Here is a 16828-nt window from a genome sequence, read left to right on the forward strand (position 1 = left end):
ATATATATAAAGAGTGAAATTGAAAAGTAGATTTACTATTTCCTCTCTCTCTCTCTCTTTGCTATGATATTATAAATATAAGGTAAACATGGGGAAAATATTTGAGTTTTCTTAGGAATAAAAAAGGAGCTTAGAGGAATAACGCAAGTAAAAGAGTTTGGTTGAACAGAAATCTGCAATGTGCAAGAAGAAGGATGTAGATTTATCCCGGGAGTCTCTTCCCAGATACTACAAAAGAGCAATCATTTCTTCCTGCTCATGAAACTTGCCATCAGCTTATCTTAGAATGCATTTGATTCTCGAAATGGATCCTAAAACGGATAAAATGTAGATGTTTGGATAATATATCTCGTTTCTTACGTATACTTCTATGGAATCAAAAGTATAAATTGAAAGAATTTACCCATTGATGGTGGAGAACTTGGATTATAGCCAAATGGAATAAAATTCGGGAGCGTGTTTTTCGTTTAATTTTAGATAGCTGTAATTAATATATTTTATGGGTTTTATTAAAGATATTTCACTTTAAAAATATATTAAATGGAATTAATGATTAAAGGAAAATGAATTTTCTTAATATATTAATATACGATGTACAGTTACTTAAAAAATGAGTTCTTACATATTACCTTTAAACTCAAAATTCTCATGTCTATAATTTATGTCAGCCGAGACAATTCTTTGATACCGAATATATATATAGCTAAAATGCATAGCGAAAAATATATTGCGAAATTTATAAATCTTGCAATTTAATTTAGTATTTCATCCTGTCATCTGGAAAATAAGTATAAGATATAATTATAAGATTCTTTATTATCTATCATGTCATAAAATATAAAAACTGTTGTTAACTGTAAAAGTTTTAGTTAAAACAGTGTTAGTTAAAAATTGTGATTAAAAGTTAAATGAATTTTTCCTTTTTAATGAATCTCTAAAATTATTTGGTTTAAACCGTTTGAAAACCTCAAAGTATAGTTACATTGAAAGAATAATCTGCTATTTTTATAAGCTATTGTATAAAAAGAGTATTTAAACACTAATATGTATGATTTCTAACATAATCCGTATGATAGAGGCTATTTTTGAATTAAATCAATCGTCTGAGAGTAAACGCAATTCATATAGTAATGGAACTATTGCAAATTTCGCAAGATGTGAAAATAACAAAAGGAGCTAAGCTTTCAACAGATATTCTGAATAAGCTATTGAGACCATACCTACTTGCTATTCCATTTATAATGTTAGTTAAAAATACAAATCCATAGACAGAAAGTTATGTGTATTCAAAAGCAATACAATTTTAAGTTCGTATATGTACTAATTTTACGTATCTGAGGTTTCTTAAAGCAACTTTGGTCATTTGGTCAAAATTTATTCAGAGTGAACCTTCTTTTCTAAATATTTCTGAAGAGGAGTAATGTTGAGTAGAGATAGAGCAATAAATCATCCATTAAATAGAAAATTATAAACGACGAGTGTTGTTGTTGTGTAGTTTCTAATGCCACTTGCCACGCGGGCAAGCCTGCTTGGTGAAACAGAGCAAATTTAAGGCAGAGTGTGCGTTTCTTGATTTTCAGTGGCGTCATCTATGGCCAAGAATTTGACTTCTGCCACACCAAACGTCGCATCCGTTTATAGAGCGGACCCATTCATACATCCACAGATCGTAATTTTGACCTGAATCAGAGAGCGATTGATCTCAAATCCAGTACCCCCAGAGATATTGATTTCGAAGAGTGTTTTACCTTTAACCTCATGTACCCTAGATCAAAGAAAATATTTGTATCTAGCAGGAAAATTCTGCTTGCATTTGATAACTATAACAGGTACTAACTGCTGTTTAGGTGACAGATTCATTTCTTCCCAAGCATGCGCTAAAAACTAGGTTTCCAGTTGTTGAGTTGTTCCTTCAATTAATTTTATTGGGAAATAAATAAAACCTTTCAGTACTTGAATTTGAAAACAGTAGAAAGTAATAAAGAGCTAGAATAATTCTATTTCTAAGATAAAATACCAAAGTTTTAAAAAATTACCTATCTTTGTTAGACCTAAGAAAATTTTAAAAAATTTATGTTTGTTGTTATTTGAGCAAGATGTTGCCTTCAACACCATTACATTTCCCTCTGAACTTACTAATTACAAATTGTACAATATTTGAAAACATGAAAAAAAAAATTTTTTTGGTTAAACATTTATGACTCATTTAGCCTACTGTGGATGAAGTTAAATATCCATGCATTCGAAAGAGCATGTCTAAAAAAGGCACTCAAAATGGATATTATCCATACAATAGTCATAATTACAACACTATTTAGTATCCATGTCTCTTCAATTTATAACTATTTTCGGAAGAGACCATAATGAAGAATGCATATGAATAATAACGCATATTTCTAGACAAACATAATGTATTTCTCACAAAAATTTTAACCTAGTAGAATAATAAACTTTTTTAAAAAAAAAATTTAAATTTGTCTCATGTATAAGGCTCTCCATTACTTTTTAAAATGGGAAAAAACTTTAAACTTTGGTTGTCTAACAAATTGTTTTTAAATATTTTTCTGTCAAATATTCATTCGGATTAATCTAGTAATTAACATATGTTTGTTCCACGTGATAGCACTTGAAACCATTTGAAATATTTTCTGAATGTTTTTGAGGCATTCAGAAAAGTAAATTAAAACTGTAGGAAGCAATTTTTGAAAAGCAAAAACTTTTACTTTTTCTGGAGGTGAATAAAATTTTTTCCAAGACTTTGTAGAACTATTTTGCACTCTGAGAATGTTTAAAATGTTGTATACCTTTGAATTTCAACGATTTTTTTAATCTGAATGATTGATTCCTCTTAAAATTGCTTGACACTTCATAAAAAAATTCGTCCATATTATTATTTATAAAAATTTGTTTCAAAAATTATAAGATTTGATAAAAATTCTTTTTTTTCGCATTAATATTAAGAAATTTATATTTTGAAAGTTTATTTCTTGAAAACTATTTGAATTATTAGGTTTAAATTTTACATTCAAAGTTTGATAGTTCAAGAAGATATGAGTCCGTAGTAAAAATAAATTATTCAGTCAAAGTTCTTTTTTTTTGTAGTACGATTTTGTATTTAAAAATATCATCTGCAAGAAGTAATTAGCATGTTCAAGATGTTTTGCGAATAACATTCATCAGAATTATAATTGCTACTGACATTAAAAACATCAAATTTTATGTATTTATCTCCGGATCATAATTGAAACAATTATTATTTTTTGAATATTTTATAATTTACAATTTTGACGGCTATGTTTCAAAATATATCTTCTTAAAATTCTGTCTTTAAATAACCAATTCTTACTGTAACAAAAATTACTCTGTGTAAAATTATTCTAAAAATAATTCTAGCACTGTGGCCCACTTGATATCATGAGAATCATGAAAACGATGTATCAAAAGCATTATTTTTATCTAGAATATTTCTCAGATGCTTTTTTTATCGGTAGTTTGTTATAAAAAAAAATAATAACAAGAAGTACTTTTTGCAGAAAAGTTCATTTTTAGCTGCTTTTTTAACAGTAGTGCATGAAAAAACTTCCAAAATCTTTAAAAAATGTTTTAAGGAAGAAATTCTGCCGAAACATACATTTTTTAGACTAACATTACTATACTTTCTATTACTTTGAACACTACGCAATAAAAGACATAAAAGAAAAGGCTTCCTATTCTTATTTTTGCAACAAATAGATTTTTCTTGTAACCTCTCTGGTAATTCAGATATATATTCACGTTCAAGACATTTTGTCGAACTTCTGAACCAATTTTCAGACCCATTATTAACAACAAGAACGGGCTCTCTTCTTGAGGAGTTTCCTACAATGCACTCCTCTAAAGAATGAAAGCAATGGATGCTATTTCGACTGGAGGCCAAATAATCCCGCATGGCAAAAATAAATTATGTTCTTGCAAAACAAACTACAAAAAACGGTGGGGTACGAAGAAGCCATTTGAGGAAGTTAGGTAAGAATAGAATAGATTCTTATCCAAATATGGTAGGGAGCACTGAAGAAAAAATATTCAAAACAAAAACGACTTTCGATAAACTTTTTTTAAAACGATGGAAACTTTTTCAGAATATATGACAAGCAGTCACAGTTTCCTACTTTTACTTATCAGTCATAAAAATGAATAATATTGCGTGAGAGGGGGATATTTTTATTTACGTACTTAGTGAGAAAAACTAGAGCAGCTTGTAGAATAACGCCCTAGTTTGGATGAAACAGAAAAACTTCGATAACTGCTTGCTGTCTTATATATTGCTATCTAATATATCTTGCACTGTTATATATAAATAATAGAAAATGGCGTTCGAACATTTAGTGGTAAAATAAAACAAAATCTATTTCGTAATGCTGTTATAAGGTAATATCCTTTAGATATCCTTTCTAAGATGAAATTTTTATAAAAATTTAATTGTTTTAGCCAGAGAAAGCTTAAGTAATGTTTATTGTGTTTATGCAATAAGTGGAAATACTTTCTTCAAATAAATAGATTTTAACTGCTCGTGGGGGAAAAAATAAAAGACACATATTTCTGTATCTTTAACACGATATATTTCAAAACTTTTAGTAGTTTACAATTCACACTAAAACTTTTGATCAATTTCCTTTAATAGTTTAAAAAAATTAATATACGCTTTTGCTTTTAGTTAGACCTTATACTTTACAATTAAATTCATACATAGGGGTAATGATTGTTTTAAGCAACCACCAGAAGAATAGACAAATATCAAGTTATTAAAGTCTTTAAGCAAAAACATTTCTTTTCAAGTACACTTGTTCTGAATTAGTGCGCATGCGCGACAGATTTTAAGAAGTAACAACGTATGTACGGGCGTGTGCAGTAGTGAGGTATTAGTCTTGGGTACAGAAGTAGTTATTTCCGAATGTGCATGTGTAAATGTAAGAACATGTAAAGCGTAAACGTCAAAATCTTCTACTGATTTATTCACAATAAACTTTTATTGAATTAAGAAAATTTGACATTTTTCTATTTTAGGAGGAAAATATTAAATAACAAATCTGATGTGAAAAAAACTTTTTTTTGTTTTTAGCTTAGTTGAAATCAGAAAATAATTAAGTAATGTATGATTCATTACCTCCATTGTTTTTTTTCTTGAAATCACCAACTGGATTAGAAAGCTAAACAAACTATAATTTTATAGGAACACTTTGTAAATTTAATAGCATTTTTAGAAATATACGAACAAGTTCCATCTTTGGAGATTCAAAATTACTTAAAACATGAAATGTAATGTAATTTTGCAATTTAAAATCTTTTCTGTTGACTCTTATGAAATTTCAAAATAAAATTACTTCACATTTTTTTATATTTAGTTTAATAACTAACAATAACTAACATAAATATTGCATCGTATTACATGTTTGGATTTAAAATAAATACCATAGTGAAAAATAGCGTACTGAAATATTTTTCAACTGAGAATCATCATAAACATGATTAAAATAAAAAGGTTTTTAAACTAAACAAATAAAAACAAATGAATCAGGGGATAAACTAGAATTCCTCAGGACATAAATGTTTGCTTTTTTTCTGTATAAAAACACACGCATTCGTCGAATGGAATTACTTCTGCTTTCCTGAACTTAAATTCTGATACTTCATAGTTTAAAGATTTCTATAAACGAAACGACTGAAAGGATATAATAAAGTACCCGCTTTCTTGTTTACTTCCTATTTAGAGATATCTATTATTTTGAATTAAAGATAAATATTTATTAATTTTTATACTTGTGAAGAAAGGAAAATATTTCTCTTACCATGATATTTATTTTTGCGTATGTTCTAAGACTAAAGCAAGCGACGTAAACTTTAAATTTACAATAATTAGAAAATCGACGAATGCACCTGTTTTGCACTTAAATTTGTATTTGATAAGTATGTAATTTTTAGTTGAAAAGTTATTTTTTGCATTTATTTTATTCTAGAAAAAAATTTCAAATAATGTTTTAACTATGAGGAGACAATGTGAAATGTTACATTTTAAGTTTTTTTTTCTGTAGAAAAGTATTTTTTTGAATGCTTAAACATTTTTGTGACAACTGATGATATAAGCAATCAAATTGTATTCAAAATGAAAAAGGAACAGATAATTATACTTATTTCACAGAAATAGATTCATAAAAATAAATTTAACTGAGAATTAAGCATTTTAAACAAGATATATAAATAGTTAATTACTTTAAATCTTTGAATAAAAGAATTCTGCAATCCTAAAAAACCTTTTTTTAGTGAATATAAATTTTTTTTTCATTAATGTAATTTATAAGCCAAGACATAATCGTGAAAATGCTTCAGGAATCAAGACTGTTTTTCCTTACTCAACGTTTCAAATATCGATTTATCTCTTAAATTTTCTTATATCCTCTACATTTTAGTCTTTTCAAACACTTTTTACATCATTCTTTTTTGGCTTAAGATATTCTCTTTTAATTGCCTTTCAGGTTTAATGTTCCATGCAACAGCGACTTAATTTCAATAAATTAAAAAAAACATTGAGCTACTAAGAACTATCTTATTTAATTTCAGCTTACGAAAATTTTAAAAAAAAGTACAATGTGATGTTTGAAATAAGTGAAAAAATATTTTTATTTCTTTATTAGAAAAGAACATACTCTTATATTTTTTCCTACACCAAAAGCGAAAGCAATTATTTCTTAATCAACATAAGATTATGATTCACTAATAAATAATTTTTTGATATTTTGCACTTAAACGCTACTTAAGTGTAAACAGGAAAAAGTTTCTTTCAAGCTTTGAAAAATTTCTCAAAAGAAAAAGAATTTAAAGATTTTTATCTTGTACGAAACAGAAAATTGTTTGTCGAGACAAGAAAAAATTATATCTCTGTTTTTATTAATAGTAGCTGCATAAATATTTCTTCTTTATACTGCAAAATGTTTCCCGTAAAATTGCTTTTTCGTTTAATCAGGATGTTTATTATTTCTTGTAAAACATAAATAAACCATTAATTAAACTTCATTTTAGCTCTAAAAAGTAAGTTTTAAAAATTTTTTGGCAGTTTGAAACGAACTAACCCTAAAATTATTTATTTCGCAATGCTTGTATTTTTATTACATAAAATCAATTTATTTAATCTCTGAGTTTATGGTGGTTTTCTTTTTACTAATCTTTTAAATAATTACATTACTTTATTTTTTGAACGTATTGCATGAACAGGTAAATTAATTCATCTGGTACTACTTTATAACCCCAAAATTATTATTTTATTTGACAATGCTAAATTGTAATCAATTTATGTAACTTATTGATTGCGATGGAAATACTAGGTAAGAGTCAATGAAATTTTTATTTTATTTAAAAATGCTTGCATTGTTATCAAATGCTACCAATTTATATAGTTTATATTTAAAATTAAAAATATTTAGCCGGGACCAGTAAAACACCTTTTAAAACAGTTGGCCCAGGATTGAATGTACCTGAAATAATTCAATCATTAAATGAACGCAGGTAATTGCACTTTATTCAATAGCCCAATCAAATAAATTATATAAATTTAGAAAGCCCTCCTCACCTTAAAAATTTCTGTGAAAAAGTGGTTAAATAACAATTTATTTGTTATTTTACCATATTCAAATGAAACAGTCAAATAACCATAAATCAGAAGGTATTCAAACTGTGAGCAAAACTGTTTATCAACTGCTTTCACCCAATGCGGTTAAACAACCAGAATTTTATTAAACCATCAACCAGGCCTACCTAATGAAGTTACTCAGTTCCTTACAGATAGGTACATATTATAGCCGAGAAGGCTAATCTGTCAATCTCATAACCGACACAACGGAGGTTCGAAACCCAGCATTGACACCACAATATTTCCTCCACTCCCTTCAACACATGTAAAGTTACCAGTGTCCTGTACTCCCCAATTTGTGACTCTGGACTATTTAAAAACAATATTCTTATTCCAGCATAGATGGCAGCACCAAAACGCTGCTTAACCCAAAAAAGTCTAGTATTTATCATCTCTTACGATAGGTGAGACAATCAGATGATTTGATCAAATACACCTCAACCACTACGCTTAGCTCCAATGTCCAATTCAATGTTTTTTTGCGTTTTTTGAAACCATGCTAGTTGTAAATGGTAAGAAAATATGGTATAGTTTAATATGCATGGTTTTCTTAACCATGCTAATTGTAGACGATTACAAAACCGTAAAGTGAAAAGGAGTGTTTTACCGTAAACTTTATGGTCAATTAGTTAGACTTCAGCCGATTATTTTACCGCAATTTTAGAATGAAAATTCTAACAGTATATGACTAGAAAGTGACAGTAGTTGGAAGACAGAAGTTGAAGTGATGATCTTATAAGATACAGATGAGGTCTTTGGAATATTGTCGATTCTCTCGATCGAATACTTAAATGGTTTTAACGCTCAATTGCTGTTCGAAACCAGAGCTGAATCATTAAAAACCATAAAATGTTTTTATAATTGAATACCACTTAAATATGCTAACCTAGACATTTTTAGAATTTTATATGTTAAATTTTACATGCTTTTTGTTTTACAGCTTTAGAGGTAATTAGATCATGCGATTTATCATACTTAACAATAAATCGCAAAGCAAGGTTCGAGAGACCCAGAAATAAATTACGAGCAAAAACAGCTATTTTGAGCAACCTATGGCAAAAAGTATAGCAGTAAGCTTTTAATTTGTATAGATTATTTTGATTTTTATTTGTAATAAAGGCATAACATTTCGTAAACATTGGTTAAATACATATATGAAGAAATGGACATATTCATAAAAAACTAGTTTTTTGTCGTATATATTTTGCAACAACTGAAAATCTTCAATAAAATGATGCAAAATTTTTGGTGTAATTTTCAATTAATAACAAAATCATCACTTTAAAATTTTAAAAATAATCGTTTAAAATTGCATAAGATGTGAGCATTTGAAGTAGTTCTTTCATTCACGAAAAGAAATTTTTAAAAAAATTAAAAATTCTGTAGTAAATTGTATTTAGAAACTAAGCAAAAAATTTCATTTAAATTTCTTAAAAATAAGAAAAATTTCTGGAAATTTTCTAGGTAGATTTTGTATTTTTTTGAAAAAAAAAAGAGTCATTAAATGATAGTCATTTAAGAGTCATTAAAAGAGTCATAAGGGATTTTCCACAAATTTTATTTCGTACATTTTTTCTCATTAAAAATCACTTTGGCATTGTATGGGATCATCCCTCATAAAAATATGTTTTCTTTCACATGTTTTCTTTCCTTATCCCATCACATTTAAGAGTACGGAAGAAAATTGTGAGATATTATGGTTTGTTAGTAAACTTTGTCTTATGATAAAAAATTAAATCTGTTGAGCACTATCTTTTAGAGCTTTATTTTATGAAAAAAAAATAAAGTCCATACAAGCTCTAAGCTTATTGCTGTATTTTCTAGCATAGTGTGTTCACATTTACTTGTTTTTGTTCATAGTATCTTACAGGTTTCTTAAACCTCTGACCGCTTATTAACTTTGTTGATAAGTTTAAGAAATCACATAACCTAAACCCCTCTGAAGTTATAAAATAATTCGTCGAATATTTCTCAAGAAATTTAAAAAAAAATGTAAAAAACTGAAAATGTTTCTTCCATTATTGTCGGGTCGAGTAATATTATTTAACCTATGCTCAAATATTGAAAGCCAGCGCTTTAGTATCAAGCATCCTATAACAGTTAAGCTAAAAAAATATATGCAATTTGTTTTCTTATTAAAGTTTCGAAATATATATTTAAGTTTCAAGATTGTTTTCAATGAAACATTTTCATCTTAAGTCTATTACTATAAATTAACGTTTTTTTTTTGTAAAGGGTAACAAGATTTTTAACAAACCTCTTCAGCCAAAAGAAGAATCGACAAATCAAAATCTCCTGCTGAAAACATCAATCTTTTGAGGTACAAAAAAAAACTCAAAGGCTTTCGACTTTCGGTTTTTACAACCGTAAAATAATTAATAGCAAAAGAAGACTAGCTATAGGGGACAAAAATGACGAATGTTTCATTTTTCCTTTTTCTTGAGCTTCACGTGCAGGAGTCAGACCTGTTCAATCAATTTCATCGGGAAACCGATTTATAAGACCTTTGGGTATCTTTTTGCTTCCTCTCTGCGGCTGCATTTTTCTGAAGAAACTTCTATTCAATAGAAACCTGATACTGCTTCTTTATGTGTAGCGAGATTTTACTTGTAACAAAAGCCTCTTATAGGAGTTTCACTTTTTTTGCTCTTAATTCATTATTTTCATTAATATTTATGAATTTTATCAACCAAATTGTATTCTTGATAATATTAAATTCAGAGTTAAATCGTTTATCAATTGAGGATGTAAAATTCTTAGTTAAATGAAATGAGGATACGTTGTTTTTAGTTGATCAACCTGCCAATTCTCATTTAGAATTGAATTTTTGAGGTTATTTTTAATTCTAAAACACATGATGTAACTAAGCTGTCATTCTAAACATATGTATTGCTATATACACCGAAGAGCCATTACATTATGACCACCCTCCATCTGTAACAATGGGCTCGCCCAGGTTTTCATGGTTTCTCGCCCAGGAACAATGTTTTCATGGGGCACATTAGGACCCATAATCCTCATTAAAAAACAATCCCTGGCGTCTGTAAGCTACTTGAACATAGTTGCAGACCAGGTTCACCCACTCATGGCAGCAGTTTTTCCTGCTGGGGATGGTGTTTACCAACAGGATAATGCACCATGTCATAAGGGTCGAATCGTCATGGATTGGTTCGAGGAACATTTCAGTGACTTTTAAGTCATGTCTTGGCCCCCAAATTCATCTGACCAATAGAGCATTTATAGTCCTACTGGGAAAACCAAATTCGTGCTTCCACGCTACCCCTTCGCAATGTGAGGGAATTGCAGGACCAGTTGGTGAGCACTTGGTACCAGATACCTCAGACTACTTGTCAGCACCTTGTGAAATCAATGTCCCGGCGGGTGCTAGCAGTTTTGAGGGCTAAAGGTGGTCTTACATGTTATTAGCTGGGTGATCATAATGTAATTGCTCTTCGGTGTATATGCAACTAGACATACGCATTTTTATTCATATGTATTGTTGCTTATTGGTAATGCGTCCCACTGTGAGACTGCGACAAGCCACATCAACTTTTATTTTCCCTGAAAGCTAAATTTTTAAACAATACTACCTTTCATGATGATAAAAAAGTCGGTCTATATCATGCTAGTATGATGCTTTAATCTAAATGTCAATGAGTTAATTCAGAATGTAAAAAGAAAAGGTACTTAGATCATAAGCCAATCCTTTATTATCTGCAGGAACCTAGAGACATTTGGTACACTATACTTATCTCTCTCAAAACCTATAAATAATGTCTGCATTCAATATTAAGATGAGTTTCAATTGCTATGGATTACACGAGCTTGATATATCTAAGATATATCAAGCTCTAGATATTCAAGCTCTAGATCTGAGATATTATCTATTAAAAGGAATAATTAGCTGAAACATGATTAAGTTATGTTTCAGCTAATTATTTTTGAAGTCAATATTTTATTAAAACATTCCTTTAGAATTCAGAAATTTTTTCATGCATTTTCCTGGTAATAGAGAGTTTTTCTAAACAAATCAAACCTTGAAATAACTTTACAAACTAATGAATCATCCAATTGATTATTCCAGAAGCGCAATTATTTTTATGAAGAAAAAAAATAAAAGAAAATTTTGTGAAATTAGAAGTAATAGACAGACATAATTTATTGATATTACACATCAAAAACTGTTTAATCGGTTTTACTAAATTTCAGAATTTATTGGGGACTGGAAAGTAATGCTGTTTCGGTGAATTTCATATTCGTTATCAAGATTTTATTTTTAATCAATAATGTATTCTCACTTGTTAACAATCTTTCAATGCCAGATCAAAAATGAATTGAAATGAATAAAAAAAAGGAATTGGTTTCTAAGACCAACGAATATTTAATGCACCCAAATGACATTACTTTCTGGTTCCCTTAATATTTAACACATGGTTAAGGTTCTAAAGTGAAGTACATCTGACTTCAGAAAAATATTTGCACATTTGCATTTTAAAAAAAGGGACGTTAGACTTTTTCTCTGAAATTCACTGTTTGCTTAAATTTACTGTCGGCAGAACGAAATAGAAATGTTCTATGTCCAAAAATGTAACGAATTATTCGTAGTTATGAAACAAAAGATATTTTAACTGCAAGTGTCAAATTTCATGTTGTATTATGCATCTTGATTGTCAGAAATTATGAGCAAAAGAACTACTGATGGCAGTTACAATGAGTTATTAAAATTATTCATATGAAATGTAATTTTGGTAATTTAAATTTTTGTGCTTATTTAAATATCTGTTAATTTCTGAAAATTGCGTTGTACCCTTTCTAATCACTGTTCATTGCACTTATTACATGAATAATTTATTTTATCAGTCTTACACATCAAAATAAATACCTATAGCGTTACTATGACTCTATCTTAGGCATTTAAGTAGAATTTTAATTTTTTTGCTCAAGGAGTTGACGAAACACTGCTTAAAAATGTGACAAATATTTGGTACCCTAAAAATTCCGTTCTTTTATTTGTAACGAAGTAAATGATAAAGATTTTATTAAATGTTTGAAAAATGAGTTTTTGCCTTGAATGTAGAAAAAGAAAAAATAATGTAATTTTTCTCTTGAATAGTAATCAAGTTTATATAGTATAATGGAAAAACGTTTAATTCGAAGCTCTTAATATAGCATTAAATGTTCAATTAATCTATATTTTCTATATAAAAATAATTCTAAGCGCATAGCAAAAGCGCAATCTTAATAATAAAGCTAAATAGCATAGATTTAACAATTATTATCCCTACAAAAAATTTTCAATTTTTATTACATTTACTAGATTGTTATTATTTACTGAATATTTATTTTATATGTAACATGAACAGAATTTTATGCGAAACTATTTTTATTCTCCAAACAATGCACTTGACAAACTAGCTTTCTTTAAATAAATTGTTTTTTTACTACTTATTCATGATTTTAACTACTGTTTGCACAAATTGTTGAGTTAAGTAGCAGTCTAAAACAATACATTAAACTTTTTACGTTCATAAGAGTGTCGAAAATTGAAGTTTAAAAGCGTATTAAGTAATGTATCTAAAGAAAATATTGAAAAATGTCATTTTCCGTAAAAGACTTTACTCTAAAACATTTCTCCCATTTAGGGAAAGAAAAACTCCTAGATTTACTTTAGAAAAACTTCAATTCGAATTTGATCCTTTGAAAGCTCTTAAATCCAAAAACAATTACGTCCAACAGCTAAGGAAAATGGAATGCGTCCCAAATTATTCTCCAGAATTCTCTTTCTAAGTTAACTTTTTCTGGGAAAAGAACAAATAGTGTGCCAATAAACAAGAGACCGTTTCTTCAGAAGTAATTTTCGAGGGCTGAAAATTGCTATTCTACATAAATGCAAACAAAAAAACATTGTACAGAATTTCAAAACTGTGAAAAAGCATATCGATTTAGTCGCCATTACTTATGCATGCAAATAAAAGTAACTCATAAGGGTAGTTAATGACTTTGAAGTCATTTAAAAAGCATCGAAAAATTTCATTTTCTTGCACGTTAATGAAAATAGTAGTATTGATATTATGGTTTTCTTAAAGTTCTTGTTATCTTTTTTTCGATCTATGTGTGTTTTATCATGAAAACTTTTGCCCATCAAAGTTAGAATTCTAGTTTAATAACATATTTCCCATTTTATCAATAAAAAGCTTTATAATGATACTTAATGACTCTGCAGAATTTTAAAATGCATTTAGAAAATTGATTTACCAGTATTATTATGTATAAAGTAGAGATTTTACTTCAAGTTTTTAAACAAACGCTAAATCATCTGCTTTTTCTTTCTTTCGGAACATTTTAAGCATTCAAGATGTAAATAAAATGTAATTAATAAAAATTAACGATAATTTAGTAAATTTATTTTTTAGTTGACTATAATCTTTATAACAGTTCTACAGGAAATAAAAATAAAAGCATTTTTTATCAATCATTTTTGCATACTTCAAGTTTTATTTGGCAATAATTTCAGGACTATTTACGTCATAAAATTGTGTTTTTTAATTAAAATTTTAAAAAAAGTCAAAATAAAAAGGTATTAATTATTTACATTTTTCAAACATAAGTTAAAATAAGTTGAAATAAATTTTCCTTTGTCTATTACTTCTCATTTATTAGATACATTTTTAAAGAAATTTTAATTTCAAAATATTTCCAATTGATCTCGAAATAGTGAACATAATATTCCATTTATAATCCTACGTTATTAATACTTTTGATTAATTTCTCTAAAACTCAATCTAAAAATGTTATTTACCCATTAAAAGTTTGCAACTTTGTATTAGTATACACTATTTGTATCTCACGTATCTCCTAAAAAGGTGTTTAATAAATTTTTTTAGTCATATTAAATTCAACAAAAAAATTTAATTTTCTCATAAATTAATGTAAAAAAACATGATTTCATTTCATGCCTTTTTTTATTTTTTCTAGAAACTACATTAGTTTTATTTAAAAAAGAATTTTTACTCATGGAAGTTACTACTGCAGTTTAATTACAAGTTTTTCATTTTATTATCAAACACAAATTTATTTTCCGCTGGAGTTACCTTATTCCAAAAGAATAAGGATGCTTGATAGAGAAAGCTAGATTCCTCTTTTCTTCTGTATCTGTTGATGCCGAAATAAAACTGATAAAAAAGAGAATTAAAAAAAGTAATAAAACTAAAAATGCTACACTAACAATTCACTTCTCATTATTTTAATTAACATTTAGAAAAAGTAATTTTTTTATACGCGTGATCTTTCAAAAAAGGAAATTATCTTAAATAACTTCCATGACAGAGGGAAGTAATTTTCCTCCAGAGAAGAAGAAATGATATCAAATTAAAAAAAAATCAAGAATATGTTAATTTTACACGTTCTCTTTAGCTGTCAAAGTAACGGAAAAGAATCAAAAGGGTTCGAAAAAAAAAACTGCCGAAATAATCGCGCCTCTAAAAGTATGTTCGAACTTTGGTTACGATTTTTCATTTTTATCTTCTTTTTCAATTTAGTTCGATTGAGTTTTAATTCTTTATACTGTACATTTAGAAAAATTGGAAATATATATTTTTATAAGTCATAAAAATCATTATTAGAACTAAGAGAAACACAGAATTTTTCTGATGCCTGTAATAATCAATGCTTCATTTAAAGATATGTTTCGACATGTATTCTCGATATTAAACAAAATTAGACGTGTTTCAAAGGCACAAAATTTACTAGGACAATTTTAATTTTATAGAAAAAATACTATTACAATTATTTTTATTAATTTAAAAAAATCTGAGGGTTTCCAAATGAAAAGTGAATAGAGTCAATAATTTTGCGTCAATATGACTATAATGTATGCCAGCCGACAGGTAATAAGTTAAAATACGATGATTAAGTTAAGTTATGAGAAATTATTACGTTAAGATATAAGAAATGATTAAAGTTATAAAAAAGGATTGAGCTGCTAAGGTCCATTGGTTAAAGCATTGGATTGTCAATCTGACGGAAGAGGGTTTCAATCAACAATGGCGACTTGAAGATCGAACCAGCTTCAGATCCATTGGCATAAACTTATGTTTGAAATGAAGGTGGTTTGTGCTTGAAGTGATTGATGACCACATTGCCACAATAATGCCAGTTGTTACGAAATTACGAAGCCTTATACACATGACCCCATGACTTCCAGCGGGAAAGAATGATTTTCTGCTTTATGAGAAGTGGATTAGTTAAAATATGAGAAATGATTAAATTACGACAAATTGCGTATAACTGTCTTACCAGTTGTCATGAAATCATTTAAAGTGAATGTAAATTTGTGCTAAAATGAATGTGTCTAAAACATAGTGTGTAGCAGATATCGCGAAGTGTAAATATGAGTAAAACAATTGTGCTCTCATCTTTTCCTATTTAGCATAATGTTGTCCTCACTTTGAATACTCTGGCGCAAACTGGTATTCAATTGCCCAAATTCTGGAGTGCACTCTTTTAACCTGGTATATGACCCTGAATGGGTAATATTCCAGGAATGGGTCATATTTATGATGCTATCATTCTTGTCCACTTTTCATTTGAGCAACCCTTATACAAAATTTGAGCAACCCTTATACAAAAGTCAATATAGCAATATTAGTAAATAGTGTTTTTTTACTGTATACTAATTCATCACAGCTAATAGTTTGCACTTGCTTCAACATAGCAGCCATGTCTGTTTCACCATCCCATGGTTTAGCATCAAGGACAACCTTGCATTTTGCAATAACACCAGGTTATTTCATTTCTTTTCTGCATAAAATTTTAAACGCTTTTCTTTAAGCTTTTCAGCATCTGCGTACAATTCATCATCAAAATGAAACAGATCAATGTCATCATCATCACCACCAGCTTTGGCAGGAGATGATTTAGAAGCTTCACTAAATGGATTTGCCATAAGATTTTATGTGATTATACCATCTTAGAGCATGAGGGTGTGCTGAGAACAAGTGTGTTGCTTGGAAAACAGCTGTATCGGCTTGAGAGGGCTGGAAGCATTCTACATAGCTGCGATCAGCCAAATATTCATTAAGCGATTTAATGCCAGCATCAGTTTTGAGATCTCCGAAACCCATTTTAAAAGAATTTTATTTAAAGAAAACACAGCTCACAAATGTTAGG

The 16828-nt window shown here is 28.4% G+C and overlaps 1 protein-coding gene and 1 pseudogene across 9 annotated transcripts in view; both read right to left on the bottom strand.

Moving 5' to 3' along the window:
- LOC107437533 (voltage-dependent calcium channel subunit straightjacket) overlaps positions 1-16828 on the bottom strand; it is a 350222-nt gene that overhangs the window by 245725 nt on the left and 87669 nt on the right. The window lies entirely within an intron of this gene.
- Positions 16274-16818, bottom strand: LOC122268969 (elongation factor 1-beta pseudogene; annotated as a pseudogene).

The sequence above is a fragment of the Parasteatoda tepidariorum genome, chromosome X1 (genome assembly GCF_043381705.1).
Source record: "Parasteatoda tepidariorum isolate YZ-2023 chromosome X1, CAS_Ptep_4.0, whole genome shotgun sequence".
NCBI classification, from domain to species: domain Eukaryota; kingdom Metazoa; phylum Arthropoda; class Arachnida; order Araneae; family Theridiidae; genus Parasteatoda; species Parasteatoda tepidariorum.